We start from the raw sequence: 16007 nt of genomic DNA on the forward strand, positions 1-16007 counted from the left end.
GACAAACGTGTTCCCGAAATTCCATTACTCTCAATTAATTAGTTTTTTGTGTTGCAGTTTTCTTCTCTTAGTGTAGGTTGACGTTATTTCGCATTAAATATCCTTTTCCGTGCACTGCAAAGTGTTTTACCGAGAATAGATGTAGATGTAGATAATTAGTAAGTAGATGGGTGAGAGATGAGGGAGTCAAACAAAAGGGTCCGTCCGACAGGCGCAGTGAGGTGCGGGGAATAAACAGGTGGAAACAGAAATAGAGGGCGGAAGTGAGTGGAAGCGTTGGTACGCCCTTGCCTTGCTCCAGGACGACACAGTCGACGAAGGAAATCACAAGGCTATAAAGGGTACAGACTTTAGACCTGCATATTATACGGCAGCAAAAAGCCGGAAGAGTACAGACAGTTTTTTTTCTTTGTAATTTTTATTTTATGTATCCGGGGAAAATTCGAGGTGGCAAAATTACAGTTCGTGTTCCGCACTCCACAAAGCGTAACTGAGGACATTTTCCTCAACTTTCCACTGAGCCCCGTTTCTGGCGACCGTACGACTGGTGCGGCCGTGTTGCGTCTGCCAGGAACGCGGTGCGTTGCTTACGAGGCCGCGGCCTTGGCAGCTGAGTTTAGTGCGGGCCGCCACGTCGCCTGCATTTCCGGCAGCCAGCAGGCAGCAGGCAGCAGCAGCCAGCACGCTGCAAGACCGACTCAAAGGAAGGCCTCGGCGCTTGTTGGTGACGTCACGTCAGCTAGCCACGGCGAACGCCAGGTCTGTTGCAGGCATACTTACAATGGTGGTGTCTCCCTCTCTGACACAGGAAAATGTGAAACTATTGGCGGTAGTTGACCGACACACATTGTTCTGAGAGATTTCTGCAATCAATTAATTGTGCAATTCATTACACTTCTTAACAGATAGTGTACTCCTGAACTTAAATTTCCACCTGTTTTAAGGATTGACATACGAAAACAACTTCGTGGTCCAGCAGCAACAGAATTCGTGCTTCTTTAACTAATTTGTAAATCTGAGGAAGTTAGGTTTGCACTGGGTTGCTTTTACAAGAAACTGTGAACATATTGGTGCTCTTCTTTAGGTATCTTGGTTGACTATGGGGTGAGGAGCACTGAATGTTAATGAAATATCTTGCGATTGTACACTTTGGGGGAGGGGGTGGGGGACAGAAGAAGAGGCAAAGAGAGATACTTGTTTTATCAAATAAAATTTTTCTATCTTATAAAGTTCTTTCAGTTGCAAGAGGGGAATATTTATCTTTTCTAATGTGCATGTTTAAAAAAGTTTAAGCTTAGCAGTATTTTCGATGTATGAAGCTATTTTGTTTCCTGTTTATAATTTCTTTCGTTGAAAACGACTGTAATCTAATGACTGGCAACAGTTGGGCATTTACACATGTAAATTAGTTCACATTTCCAGTGACGATGTCAAACGAAAATAAATAAATAAAAGAAACGAGTTAATTGTAAGGGGGGTGGGGTAAGTTTCGATAACAAAATGGATCAAGTAAATACAGTTACTCGAATGTAAAATTTCCGAAGCTTGCAATGGGGCAAAGCATCTTCTCATATTGATCTACGTTTGTTTCGACAGGATTGAGTAATACAGAACTATGATCTTCATTTGTAGCTTTACGGTAGTAAGAAAATCTTTCATCTAAATAAAACAGCAGAATCCAAAACAATACCAAACATTTTATCCAGAAATAAGAGATTTATAGTGATAAGCACGCCCAGGCGTTTCTGCCTGCAACAGACCTGGCGTTCGCCGTGCCTAGCTGACGTGACGTCACCGACAATGGCCGAGGCCTTCCTTTGCGTCGGCGTTGCACGCTGCCCCGGCCGTCCCTGGCGTGGCGGCTGCCGTGGTCTGCACAGGGCGCCGGGCTATCCGCAGACACCCGCATGCGAAGCAGGGAGAGGCGGGAGGGCTGGAGGGAGCTTGACGAGCAAGTACAGCACCACCGGCGGACTTAACGGCAATTACTGATCCACAGAACAGTATTCTTTTTTTTAGGCGATAGCTGTTACGTATGAGGCGGAACTATGGGCCTCATGGAAAAAGAGCGACCCGGCTGAGTCACGCAATTTGACTCTTAGTCTTATCACGAGGTGTGGCCATTAATTGCACGCGCTGATCACGTAGGCTGACGTGAGCATCAATGAACTATACTTGACGGGATGTACCTGGAACATCTTAGGTGATTAGAAAGTTAGTAGACAGGAATACAATTAAATACTCAGCTTTAATTCAGGATCAGCTGTGAACGTCGATCTTGACTTTGAACAATCATATTTACAAGTGCAGTTATAGACTGAACTGCGAATACTTCTTTACAATTCTGATTGCTTCACACATATAGGTCAATTGTCAATGCATGAACTGTATGTGTCGCTTGGCTAGGTCGTAGCTACTGACTTAGTTGAAGGCTATGCTAACTAGCGTCTCTGCAAATGAGATCTCTGAAGCTATAACGAGTTAACCGTTCCCATTAAAGTCGGCTGTAGAAGTGGCCAGTGCGCTAGCTCGTCTCGTAAGACCAGCCGAGTGGCGGCGCTCGGTCTGCTAGCGTCGACAGTGGCGACTCGCGGGTCCGATGTGTACTGACGGACCGCGGCCGATTTGAAGCCTACAGGCTACAACCTAGCAAGCGTGGTGCCTTGCGATGATACCGCAATAGAGTGATCCAGAAGACCGTCCTAGCTGGGCAACAACAATATCCTTACTAAATCAGAGCTTGGATTTCAGAGAAATTGCTCAACTGAGAACGCCATTTACAGTTTCACTCGCCAAATTTTTCAAGCACTCAGTAAAACAATAGCACCAGTTAGTATTTTCTGTGACCTGTCTCAGGTATTTTACTGTGTGAATCGCAATATCCTCGTAGATAAACTCAGCTATTGTAGAATTGGTGGTATTGCCAACCGATGGGTAATGACAGTCTAAGAAAAAGAACGCAGAAGGTTGTACTCAGTAATGCAACCAACGTAAACTGGGGAGATTCTTCTGATTGGGCCGGTGTCAATTACACGACTCAGTCTTACCTCCACAGTGGTTTCTCATTTATGTAAATTACCTTCTGTCTACTACACAAGAAGCCCATGTTTTTGCAGGTGACGCTGGTACTGTAATCAACCCAAACATTAACAACGCAACACAACTGCGAGGGGCGATCAACAAGTATTGCAGCACATTTTTTTTCGACCAATTTCGGCTGGAAACAATGCAGAATCTATTGTGGGATATCGTGGAATATCCTTGCATCAGCCATTGTAGTTTCAACAAGTTCCGACAAGTGGCGCGCTACACGCATATCTGTAACGTGTCATTCGAGCAGAGACCTATCATTGTCTTTCTTTAGGTGGGAAATCAGACCAACGCAGATAAAAAAATGGCTCTGAGCACTGTAGGACGTAACGTCTGAGGTCATCAGTCCCCTAGAACTTAGAACTACTTAAACCTAACTAACCTAAGGACATCACACACATACATGCCCGAGGCAGGATTCGAACCTGCGACCATAGCGGTCGCGCGGTTCCAGACTGAAGCGCCTAGAACCGGTCGGCCACTCCGGCCGGCTCCAATGCAGATATCCACAGGCGCTTACAGAATCTCTACAGAGACCTGGCGATGAACAACAGGCTCGGTGAGGTGTTGCGCGGAACCCGTCCAATCTCCCACTTGCCGGACGGCCGCACACAGCTGTGACTCCTCCAGTGTCGGAACGTGCTTGATCCTTGAGCGTCATGGACTCTGCCTCGTCTTCCGCATACGCCTCCCGTCCCTCACGCGGATCCTCTATGACCTCATTCCTTTCCCCCATCTGCTCCTGTTCCTCGAACATATCTGCATACTCTACACCTCCCGCCGTCTTGATCCCCCTCACCCCCTGGTTGCTCCTCTCCCCTCCCGCCCCCCCCCCCTGCCACGCCATCACTGTTGTGTCCCCCCTACCCTCCATCTCTACACCCTACATCTCCTTTCCCAAGGTGGCTTCCATCAACTCCCCCTCCTGGATGATGCCCTCTCTCCCTCCATTTATCCCTCCTATCAACTCTGATCCTCTCCCCCTCCTTTCCTCTGTCCTTTCCCTAGCCTCCCTCTTCGCCCCCCTTCCATCCTGCTTTCTCCCCACGTAACCTTCCCCCCACCCCCCCACCCCAAGTCCTTTTGCATTCCCCTCCTCTGCCTTCCCCACTCCCTGTCGTGTCTGCCGAGCACCCTTCATCCCTCTTATGGGTCCTCATCCTCCATCGGCTCCTTTCCCCTCTCCCCCCTTCGTTTTTCCTCTCCTTCCCCCATTTTTATTTTCCCATCACCTGTCCAGTTTGCCCCCCCCCCCCCCACCTACTCTCGGGTGTGGTATGTCATATTTGCCAACTTTTTAGTGCAGTGTTCAAGTGAATGTTCAGTGTTGTCCGTCTTTCCAAAGTGTTGCAAACAGAAACCATACTGTCGCTGGGTGTGAATTTTATGTCCTTTGCGAACAGAAACCAGACTGTCAGCGTGTTTTTTAATTGTCTGTCTATTATTTTACCTGTCTGCTTCATGTGTATTTTATTAGCATGATCATCCCTTTGTTCTCAACTGCTCAACTGGACGTTTCTGTTGGTACTGCTGACGCACTCGTCCACTAGTTAGTGTGCTCAACAGCGTGTGCTCGCTGGGTACCTCGTCGCGTAACAGAAGAGCGTAAAGAGCAGAGAAGAGCCATCTGTGTGGAACTGCTCGCCCCTTATGAGGTTGGCACTGACAATTTACTGCCGAACATCGTCACACACGATGAAACTGGGGTTCATCACTTCGAGCTGGAGACAAAACGGCAAGCTGTGGAGTGGCATCAGACCACCTCTCCTCCAGACAAAAAAATTCAAAACCACGCCCTCAGCCGGTAAACTTACGGCCACGGTCTTCCGGGACTGTGAAGGGGCCATTCTTTTGATGTCGTCCATCGTGCTGCAGCGATCATCTCTGAAGTGTATTGTGCTGCCTTCAGAAAACTGAAGAAACATCTTGAGGGCGTTCGTTGCCACAAAAATCCAAACAAACTTCTCTTGCTTGGCAACGCAAAGCCTCTAACAAATCTGCCCACTCGAGAAGGGCGCACAGAACTTTTGGACAGTTCTTCCTCATCCACCCTACAGTCTGGATCCCACGTTTTCCGACTTCCATCTGGTTGGCGCAATGAAGCATGCAGTCCGCAGGAAGCGGCACGTACTCATTAGACTGTTCATTCCATTTGACAGATCCTGTAGTTCCTCTTCACTTTCACTCAGGATAGCAATGTCGTCAGCGAATCTCATCATCGATATCCTTCCACCTTGAACATTAATTCCACTCCTGAGCCTTTCTTTTATTTCCGTCATTGCTTCTTCGATGTACTAATTGAACAGTGTTCCTGTCTGTCATCCTTTATAATCCGAGCACTTCGTTCTCTGTCTTCCACGTTTATTATTCCCTCTTGGTTCTTGTAAATGTTGTACATTATAAGTCTCTCCCTACACCTACCCCTACTTTTCTCGGAATTTCAAACATCTTGGACAATTTTACAGTGTCGAACGGTTTTTCCACGTCGACAAGTACTATAAATGTGTCTTGATTTTTCTTCTGTCTTGCTTCCACTATCAGAATTGCCTCCCTCGTGGCTTTACGTTTCCTAAAGCCAAACTGATCGTTGCCTAACAGATCCTCAGTTTTCTTTTCCGCTATTCAGCGTATTATTCTTGTCAGCAACCTTGATGCATGAGCTTGTTAATCTGATTTCTCGCTCTTGTCGGCTCTTAGAGACTTCGAAAATGTGTGGAGGCTGTTTCCCCAAAATCTGGTGGTATATCGCAGTCTTATTCGTTCTGCACACCAACGTTTTGTTGCCACTCCCAATGATTTTACAATTTCCGATGGAATGTTATATATCCATTTTGCCTTATGCGATCTTAAGTCTTCCAAAGCTCTTTTAAATTTTGATTCTAATGTTGAGTCCCCTACCTCTTTCCTATCGACTCATGTTTCTTCTTCTATCACGTCACCAGACAAGTCTTCCCCCTAATAGAGGCCTTTAATGTACTCTCTCCACCTATCCTCTCTCCCCTCTGCATTTAACAGTGGAATTCCCATTCTACTCTTAATTTTACCGCCCTTGCTTTTAATTTCACCGAAGGCTATTTTGACTTTTCTGTATGTTGCATCTCTTCTTCCGCCTACCATTTCTTTTTGGATTTCCTCATGTTTTTATGTTCCCATTTGCCTTAGCTTTCCTGCACTTGCTGCTTATCTCATTCCTAATTGACTTGTTTTTCTGTATTTCTGAATTTCGCTGAAGGCTTTTGTATGTCCTTCTTTCGTCGATCAGCTGAAGTATTTCTTCTGTTACCCACGGTTTCTTCACAGTTACCTTCTTTATACCTATGTTTTCCTTTCCTACTTCTGTGACTGTCCTTTTTAGAAACGTCCATAGCCCTTCAACTAAACTGCCTACTTAGCTATTCATTTTCGCAGTATCTATAGCCTTAGAGAACTTCAAGCGTATCTTTTCCTTCCTTAACAATTTTCCCAACTCCTCTGCACAGTAAAATTCAGCCCACTCTTCGTCATTACTAAATTCTGATCTGAATCTAGATGATTTCGGAATCTCTGCCTGACCATGATGGAATCTAACTGGAATCTTCCCGTATCTACGGCCCTTTTCCAAGTATGCCTCTTCCTCTTGTGATTCTTGAACACAGTTTCGCTATTACGTACTGAAATTTATTACAGATCTCAATTAGTTTTTCTCCTCTCTCATTCCTAGTACCAAGCGCATATTCTCCCGTGATCCTTTCTTCTACTCCTTCCCCTACAATTGCATTACAATTCTCCATGGCTCCTAGATTTTCGTCTCCCTTTACGTACTGAATTACCCGTTCAGTATCGTCACGTAATTTGTCTACCTCTTCATCTTGTGCTTCCTACGTCAGCCTGTATAACTGAACTATCGTTGTCGGTGTTTGTTTGCTGCCGACTCTGATGAGAACAACCCTACATCTGAACTGTTCACAGTAACTCATTCTCTGCCCTACCTTCCTATTATAGCGAAACCTACTCTCGTTGTACCATTTTCTGCAGCTGTTGTTATTACCATATACTCGTCTGACCAGAAATCCTTTTCTTCTTTCCATTTCACTTTACTGACCCCAACCATATCTAGATCGAACCTTTGCATTTACCGCTTCAGATTTTCTAAGTTCCCTACAACGTTCAAGATTCTGACATTCCACACCCCGACTGGTAGAAGAACGTTATCCTTTCATTGGTTATTCAGTCTTTTTCCCCATGGTCACCTGCCCCTTGTTAGTCCCCTTCCGGATATCCAAATGGGGGACTATTCGGGAATCTTTTGGCAATGGAGAGACGATCATGACACTTTTTCAGTTACAGGCCACATGTCCTGTGGATGCACATTATGTGTCTTTAATGCAGAGGTATCTGTTGCCTTCTGCATCCTCATGTGGTTGATCATTGCTGAGTCTTCCACCTTTTGGGTCCGCTTTCAACCCCAAGGTCAGAGAGCGACCCCAACTTCTGTCCGCTCCTCCGCACTCTTTGATAAGGCCGTTGGCAGAATTAGGGTAAGCCAGCCGCTATGACCGAGCGGTTCTAGGCGCTTCAGTCCGGAACCGTGCTGCTGCTACGGTCGCAGGTTCGAATCCTGCCTTGGGCATGGATGTGTGTGATGTCCTTAGGTTAGTTAGGTTTAAGTAGTTCTAAGTCTAGGGGACTGATGACCTCCGATATTAAGTCCCATAGTGCTCAGAGCCATGTGAACCATTAGAATTAGGGTCACTTTTTATGCCGTAAGTATTCGACCGCCGGTGCTGATGATTTTTATTCAAAGTTTAAGTTGTGGGGAAAATCTTCTCAGGTATTGTTGAAAGGAAAGTGCGAGTTTTAGTTGAGGACAAATTGGATGAAAATCAGTGTGGGTTTAGGCCTCTTAGAGGTTGTCAGGACCAGATCTTTAGCTTACGGCAAATAATGGAGAAGTGTTGCGAGTGGAACAGGGAATTGTATCTATGCTTTATAGATCTGGGTAAAATCTTCTCAGGTATTGTTGAAAGGAAAGTGCGAGTATTAGTTGAGGACAAACTGGATGAAAATCAGTGTGGGTTTAGGCCACTTGGAGGTTGTGAGGACCAGATCTTTTTACGGCAAATAACGGAGACGTGTTACGAGTGGAACAGGAAATTGTATCTATGCTTTATAGATCTAGAAAAGGCATATGACCGGGTTCCTAGGAGGAAGTTATTGTCTGTTATACGAGATTATGGAATAGCAAGCAAACTTTTGCAAGCAATTAAAGGTCTTTACAAAGATAGTCAGGGAGCAGTTAGAGTTGACGGTAAATTGAGTTCATGGTTCAGAGTAGTTTCAGGGGTAAGACAAGGCTGCAACCTGTCTCCACTGTTGTTCATATTATTTATGGATCATATGTTGAAAACAATAGACTGGCTGGGTGAGATTAAGATATGTGAACACAAAGTAAGCAGTCTCGCATATGTGGATGACTTAGTTGTGATGGCAGATTCGATTGAAAGTTTGCAAAGTAATATTTCAGAGCTAGATCAGAAATGTAAGGACTATGGTATGAAGATTAGCATCTCCAAAACGAAAGTAATGTCAGTGGGAAAGAAATATAAACGGATTGAGTGCCAAATAGGAGGAACAAAGCTAGAACAGGTGGATGGTTTCAAGTACTTAGGATGCATGTTCTCACAGGATGGCAACATAGAGAAAGAACTGGAAGCGAGGTGTAGCAAAGCTAATGCAGTGAGCGCTCAGCTACGATCTACTCTCTTCTGCAAGAAGGAAGTCAGTACCAAGACTAAGTTATCTGTGCACCGTTCAATCTTTCGACCAACTTTGTTGTATGGGAGCGAAAGCTGGGTGGATTCAGGTTACCTTATCAATAAGGTTGAGGTTACGGATATGAAAGTAGCTAGGATGATTGTAGGTACTAGTAGATGGGAACAATGGCAGGAGGGTGTCCACATTGAGAAAATCAAAGAAAAACTGGGAATGAACTCTATAGATGTAGCAGTCAGGGCGAACAGGCTTAGATGGTGGGGTCATGTTACACGCATGGGAGAAGCAAGGTTACCCAAGAGACTCATGGGTTCAGCAGTAGAGAGTAGGAGGAGTCTGGGTAGACCAAGGAGAAGGTACCTAGATTCGGTTAAGAATGATTTTGAAGTAATAGGCTTAACATCAGAAGAGGCACCAATGTTAGCACTGAATAGGGGATCATGGAGGAATTTTGTAAGGGGGACTATGCTACAGACTGAACGCTGTAAGGCATAATCAGTCTTAAATGATGATGATGATGATGATGATGTTTAAGTTGTGGCGGGACCGAGGACGTTGTGATTAGCAGCCGAAGACCCTAGCCCTAGGCCACGGCATTTTCTGTTCTACAGTATAACGTTTAGCAGTAGTATCGTATGTGATGTCAAGCACTTTGGGGATGCTACAGCGATGTTCGTAAGCGATCTTCTGCTGAAGTTTTGATGCTCTTCTCAGGTTTGCAGACTGGTTCTTCAAGTCAAGTTGACAGAGTATTTCGACGGTCCATCTGGCCGTCATCTTCAGATAAGGCGCTGTTGTTGAGAGACTCGTCGAACTGACAGTACTCTGGAGCCGGTGCACCTATTATGCGGCGTATGCACCATTTGCCGCATGTGCTGCCCCTACTGCAAAAGACACCCGCAGCGCCGCCGATAGCGAACGCCAGCAGTGACGGGGAATCGCTGCCGACTGAGAACGCCTTGCGTTAATGCAGGTCGGCGCCAGGGTCCTACGACTTGCTGAGAGAACAGCTTTTCTCCGTATTTATAAGATTATCACCCTGCCTAATTTCGTTGAATTCTTCCGGAACGAAATCACAGTAACGAGAGGTGGCAGCAGTTGCCTGTGTCCGTATATTTCACTGTGTGTTTCTCGGCTAAGCAATGCTCCGCAACCGCTGATTTCTCAAGTTGTTGTAACCTCGTGTGGCGACCACCTTCCATACACCTGCTCTCAACAGTTGAAGTTACCGGTCGCTGTTAGCTGTCGTTCGGTCCTCTTACACCACTGTACAGCTTGCTACCGAGCCTACAAGTACGGTGCAGGAAAGAGGGCTCACCTGCTGTCTGGATTCTAGTGACCCTCCAGCTCCCTAGACAACAGCACAGGCCCTGCCAGACGAGTGTCAGGGCACAGCCTTCTTCCCGGAACAGAGGTATTTTTCGGCAGTTCCAACGCCGTGTTTCCTGCGTTCTCACGGAGCTGCAGCCATAAATCTTGGTCGCGATCCGTTGGCAGCACTGAAGAACGCGCAGGGTCGCCGGTAAATTCCACAGCCAGCGTTCCCCGACAGCTGTTAATTTACGGGACGCGGGGCGGCCAAAGCGCCGTACCTGGAGCAACCGACAACAGCTGCTGGACGATATTCGGCGTCTGTCCCAGCAGCACTGACTAACGCACTGCCGAAACTTTGGAAGTGTCCCGGCGCGTACGAGATCTGGTCCGCGGCCATGCGTCTTTTCGACCCACTTCTCGTTGTTACGCCGTTCGCAGTCGAGAGAACAAGAAGGCAGCTGTCAGTTCGTACTACAACCGCCGGCGAACTCAAGGAGGGCCACTGAATGGCAACTGACTCCCCTTAAAAGTTAAACAACATCATTAATAAATCAGTTAGATTTGTGTGGCGGAGTTATTGGGGAGAATATAAAAAGCGATCTTAAGAAAGCCATGCTTTACGTGGTTTTAGCGGCGGAACAGCCTCTATGTCGACGCAAGAACCGCTATCTGTCAGTTAGAATTTCTTGCATGAAAGAGAACGAGAAATCAGAAAAAATTTAGTATCTGTGTTATAAGCACACTTGTCCCATAAATTACCGAAACCGTTCACATTATTATGGTTACCTACAATTTTCCACTAGTAAACTGTATAGTACCTATTTCTGGCAGTTTGTCTAGAGTGGTAGGCAAGCGATATACATTACGTATAACTGAAATTCGTAAAACTGAGTAAGTTTCTACGATTTGTTATTATTTATTAAATCTTGGCGCGCTGTCAAGTGGAGAAAACTCGCGAAAGCTGACTTACTACTGTCGCACATACACTGAAGAGCCAAAGAAACTGGTACACCTGACTAATGTCCGCCCCAGTAGCTGAGTGGTCAGCGTGACGGATTGCCGTCCTCTGGGCCCGGGTTCGATTCCCGGCTGGGTCGGAGATTTTCTCCGCTCAGGGACTGGGTGTTGTGTTGTGTTCATCATCATTTCATCCCCATCCGGCGTGCAGGTCGCCCAATGTGGCGCCGAATGTAATAAGACCTGCGATATGGCGGCCGGACCTGCCCCGCGAGGGGCCTCCCGGCCAATGACGCCAAACGCTCATTTCCATACCTGACTAATATCGTGTAGGGCACCCGTGAGCACGCAGAAGTGCCGCAACACGACATGGCATGCGCTGGACTAATGTCTGAAGTACAGCTGCAGGGAATTGACAGGATGAATCGTGCAGGGCTGTCCATAAATCCGTAAGAGTACGACGGGACGGAGACCTCTTCTGAAAAGCATGTTGCAAGGCATCCCAGATATGCTCAATAATGTTCATATCTGGGGAGTTTGGTGGCCAGCGAAAGAGTTTAAACTGTAGCAATTCTGGAGTGTCGCATTGTCCTGCTGGAACTTCCCAATTCCGTCGGAATGCACAATGGACATGAATGGATGCAGGTCATCAGACAGCATGTTTACGTATGTGTCAGGGGTCCCCTTATGACCCCAACTGCACACGCCCCACACCGTAACAGAGCCTCCAGCAGCTTGAACAGTCCTCTGCTGACAGGAAGGGGCCACGGATTCATCAGGTTGTCTTTATACCCGTACAAGTCCATCCGCTCGACACAATTTGAAACGAGACTCGTCCGATCAGGCAACATGTTTTCCAGTCATCAACAGTCCAGTGTCGGTGTTGACGGGTCCAGGTGAGATGTAAGGCTTCTTGTCGTGCAGTCATAAAGGTTACACGAGTGGGTCTTCGGCTCCGTAAGCCCATATCCATGATGTTTCGTTGAATGGTTCACACGCTAACAAATGTTGATGGCCTAGCACTGAAATCTGCTGCAATTTGCGGAAGGGTTACACTTCTGTCACGCTGAACGATTCTCTTTGGTCGTCGTTGGTCCCGTTCTTGCGGGATCTTTTGCGGCCGCAGCAATGTCGGAGATTTGATGTTTTACCGGTTTCGTGGTATTCACGGTACACACGTGAAATGGTCGTACGGGGAAATCCCCACTTCTTCGCTACCTCGGAGATGCTGTGTCCCTTCGCTCGAGTGCCGACTATAATACCATGTTAAAACTCACTAAAACTCACTTAAATCTTGATAACCTGCCATTCTAGCAGCAGTAAGCGATCTAACAACTGCACCAGACACTTGTCTTATACAGGGTGTTACAAAAAGGTACGGCCAAACTTTCAGGAAACAGTCCTCACATACAAATAAAGAAAAGATGTTATGTGGACATGTGTCCGGAAACGCTTAATTTCCATGTTAGAGCTCATTTTAGTTTCGTCCACCTACGCTCAATGGAGCACGTTATCATGATTTCATACGGGATACTCTACCTGTGCTGCTAGAACATGTGCCTTTACAAGTATGACACATGTGGTTCATGCACGATGGAGCTCCTGCACATTTCAGTCGAAGTGTTCGCACGCTTCTCAACAACAGATTCGGTGACCGATGGATTGGTAGAGGCGGACCAATTCCATGGCCTCCATGCTCTCCTGACCTCAACCCTCTCGTCTTTCATTTATGGGGGCATTTGAAAGCTCTCGTCTACGCAACCCCGGTACCAAATGTAGAGACTCTTCGTGCTCGTATTGTGGACGGCTGTGATACAATACGCCATTCTCCAGGGCTGCATCAGCGCATCAGGGATTCCTCGCGACGGAGGGTGGATGCATGCATCCTCGCTAACGGAGGACATTTTGAACATTTCCTGTAACAAAGTTTTTGAAGTCACGCTGGTACTTTCTGTTGCTGTGTGTTTCCATTCCATGATTAATATGATTTCAAGAGAAGTAATAAAATGAGCTCTAACATGGAAAGGAAGCGTTTCCGGACACATGTCCACATAACGTATTTTCTTTCTTTGTGTGTGAGGAATGTTTCCTGAAAGTTTGGCCGTACCTTTTTGTAACACCCTGTATAGGCGTTGCCGAACGCAGCGCCGTATTCCGCCTGTTTACATATCTGTATTTGAATACGCATGGGTATACCAGTTTCTTCGGCTCTTCAGTGTATTTTCACAATGATCGCCGGCCTTGTTCAGCCACAACACGTCCTAACATCATGCGTGGTTGCAGGCCAATCTGTTTCTTCCTGGCGTCCAGAAGTCACACACTGGCACGGTGTACAACATTCGTAACTGACAGGTTCTCTGCACCTACGACTGACGCTAGGGATGTTCTGTGACTGAACGAAGCCGGTCGTCATTGTGAAAATAAGTGCGATACTAGAGTGCTACAAAATATTGGCTAGTAATAATTTCATTATTATTGCCTCAGTGGACTAAATAAGAATTATGATGATGTTGCTATTCTTGCTGTGATTATTGTGATTGTTATTTCCATTTTGACATTTCGCATTTCAACGTTTTATTATTGTTATGTATTTTCTTCTTAAATCTTCTGGCTGCGTTACGGCTTACTGTATGAGCTTCAGTCGTAGACGCACGGGTCTAGCAGCAAAAAATTAAATAAATGAAAATACATACGAGCATTACTTTTCTTTACAAAATAAAGCTCTTTATCGATGTTGCTAATAATATGCGAGAGACCAGGAACGCATTAGCTTCTTTAAAGGACATTATATTTCTTCGGGAATTGTAGAAATTTACCTCCATTCGTTCGTAGATGTGCGAAACGTTTTAGTAAAACATCGGCATATTAGCACAGTATTTCTGTAAGATGGCAAAGCAATGATAAGGTTGCATTTTGTGAGGTATGCAATGTTGTGGAGCTGTTGAACAACACATTACTTTGTGCTTTACTAACATGTATTAATGGAAATTACAACAACAAAACAGGGAAGTCAGTCGTAATAAACAATCGACCCCAAGCATAAATCCCGTTGTTCCTTTGATTTACTTCCTATTCCGTTTCATTATTTACTTTCGGTTCGTTGATTGATATCTTTTATTACACGTTCCCGCTTTGCATTTCAGATATTAAAAATTACGAATTTGGCGTCAGTGATACGTATGGTCTGGAAGATCTATTTGACTTGATTTGTATCATTACAATATACAGGAATTGCAGAGAAATGAAGTTGCTTTCAATCTTGTGGAAGATTTTACTTGTGCAATCCATCGCGTTGTATGTAGTTGCGTATGTGTCTCTCACGGCTGTTAGTTCACTTAGTTGAGTTCTATTATACTCAGACAGTTTGTATGGCACTACTCGAACTTCTACTTTTGTATAAGCTTATTGTTACACGTAACATTCCCACACCAAAACAGGTTCAAAAATAAAACATTGTAAAATTTTATCTAAGTTATGTTTCTTTTTAATTTTTTTACAAGAAACTACATCTAACATCTTCACTAAAACTGTAAAACTGAAGAGGGATAAGTTTCAAGGCTATAAAAAAAAGGCCGGCCTAGGTGGCCGAGCGGTTCTAGGCGCTACAGTCTGGAACCGCGAGACTGCTACGGTCGCAGGTCCGAATCCTGCCTCGGGCATGGATGTGTGTGATGTCCTTAGGTTAGTTAGGTTTAAGTAGTTCTAAGTTCTAGGCGACTGATGCCCTCAGAAGTTAAGTGCCATAGTGCTGAAAGCCATTTGAACCATTTTTATAAAAAATGTTGTAAACAAGTCTCGAGGAAACCTTCTGGACTCAGCAGATAGCAAGTCTTCGTTCGGCGTTAACCAAACTATAGTACGTAGCACAGTGTCTGGTATTACTGAAACTGGTCACAACCGTGTCGGGAACGAGCTTGTGTAGGAGTCTAGTAGTAGCTGTGGTCGAATTGTGCCCTCAGTCATTTCAAATACAATCTTCTCATACATTGAGGTGACAAAAGTCATGGGATGCCTCCTAGTATCGTATCGCGCCTCCTTTTTCCAGGCGCGGTGCAGTAACTCGAGGTGGCAAGGACTGAACAAGTCGTTCGAATATTTGCGGAAGTGCTGCCGGTGCAGGGTCTGGTGCACCAACTGACCTCTCGATTACGTCCCATAAATTTTCGATGGAACTAATGTCGGACGAACTGGATAGCCAAATCATTCGCTCAAACTGTCCAAAATGTTCTTCAAACCAGTTGCGAAGAATTCTGGCTCGATGTCGTGTCTCATTATCATCCATAAACGTTCCATTCATTTGACATGTCACTGTAACGCCTCGACTCTTTTATGCATATTGTATAGTCCTCATGTGACTCTACCACTATCAGGTTTTATGGATCTGAGGATGAAAATATTTGTTGCCGAAAACTAGAAATCCAGTAATTGTGTTTACGTAGCGATCTTGAAAAATCAACTGGTTTTCAAAAGAAGACTAAAACACAAAAATATAGATCGCCTCTGCACTGACTGATCATGTCAGATAATCATGACTTGCATTATGTACACTATCTAGTAAAGATCTGCTTCGCTTGGTCTTTATTATTTGTTTTCTGAGAACGTGTAACGCCGGAAATGCATATCCTCCTATTTCCATCTGCTGCACTATAATTTTTTTTTCCTTATTTTGTTACCTGAAGATATGACATTTCTGTGTCTTTATATATTGCAATTGTTTTACTGTTTGTATATATATATATATATATATATATATATATATATATATATATATATATATTTATTTATTTATTTATTTATGTTGGTTTGTTTTGTGAATATTATTTGTATTTATACGCTGGGTCTGGCCTAGGGAAAACTATGCTATCGAACGAATACATCGATAGGTCGTGTGGAGA

The sequence above is a fragment of the Schistocerca piceifrons genome, chromosome 8 (genome assembly GCF_021461385.2).
Source record: "Schistocerca piceifrons isolate TAMUIC-IGC-003096 chromosome 8, iqSchPice1.1, whole genome shotgun sequence".
NCBI lineage: Eukaryota > Metazoa > Arthropoda > Insecta > Orthoptera > Acrididae > Schistocerca > Schistocerca piceifrons.